Source organism: Hesperophylax consimilis, chromosome 28, assembly GCF_061612785.1.
Source record: "Hesperophylax consimilis isolate HC1 chromosome 28, BYU_Hcon_1.0, whole genome shotgun sequence".
NCBI lineage: Eukaryota > Metazoa > Arthropoda > Insecta > Trichoptera > Limnephilidae > Hesperophylax > Hesperophylax consimilis.
The window spans coordinates 15,943,933-15,944,662 of NC_142863.1; the positions used below are offsets into that span (position 1 = coordinate 15,943,933).

At 33.8% G+C, this 730-nt stretch overlaps 1 non-coding gene across 1 annotated transcript; it reads right to left on the reverse strand.

The window, feature by feature from the left end:
• Positions 1-354: 354 nt before the first annotated feature.
• TRNAG-UCC (transfer RNA glycine (anticodon UCC)) lies at positions 355-426 on the reverse strand. Its single transcript has one exon. It is a non-coding gene; the product is annotated as a tRNA-Gly (tRNA).
• Between the last annotated feature and the right edge of the window lie 304 nt (positions 427-730).

Sequence of the window (730 nt, forward strand, 5' to 3'; positions counted from 1 at the left end):
AATAATGTACAATGTACAGAAATAGAATCCCACACAAGATCGCGTAGTGCCCTCTAGCGAACGGATATTTTATCAGAGGGAGATAGTTTTAATTTTTTTTTCTGTAAATTATTACATATTATCAAAATAAATAAATTAATTAAATAAATGTAATACAATTATCATAATATACGGATTAGATAATAATTTTAATCCAACACAATAACGCAAAGCGCGCTCTAGCGGAGTAATGTTTTATCACAGTGAGATAAGTGTTTTTATTATTTTGCAATATTATTTTCTTTTAAAAAATGTTCTGACCTACTAAAAAATAAGATATTGAATGAAAAAGGCGTTAAAAACAAAAAAATAATGTGCGATGGCCGAGAATCGAACTCGGATCAACTGCTTGGAAGGCAACTATGCTGACCATTACACCACCAACGCCAGTTGTCGGGATGAGCTAAGAAGCATTTATATGTTACTTCAAAACTTTGACTAGATCAAATGAACTTTAATCGGTGGTGGGGGTACCCGCATTTTCGTTTCGGTCATGAGTCGGTTTTACTCCGGTCCTCGAAATTGCATGACGCGCGTAAAGAAGTTTCACTTCAATAAATCATTCCAGACATAATAAAAATTGATATTGGGTGGGGGTAAATAGAATCAGATAAATAAGTTGTCTCATCGTAGCCTAACCACAGTTTGAAAATGGCATTGAACGCCGAAACTGCTGTCACAATTATAAAAA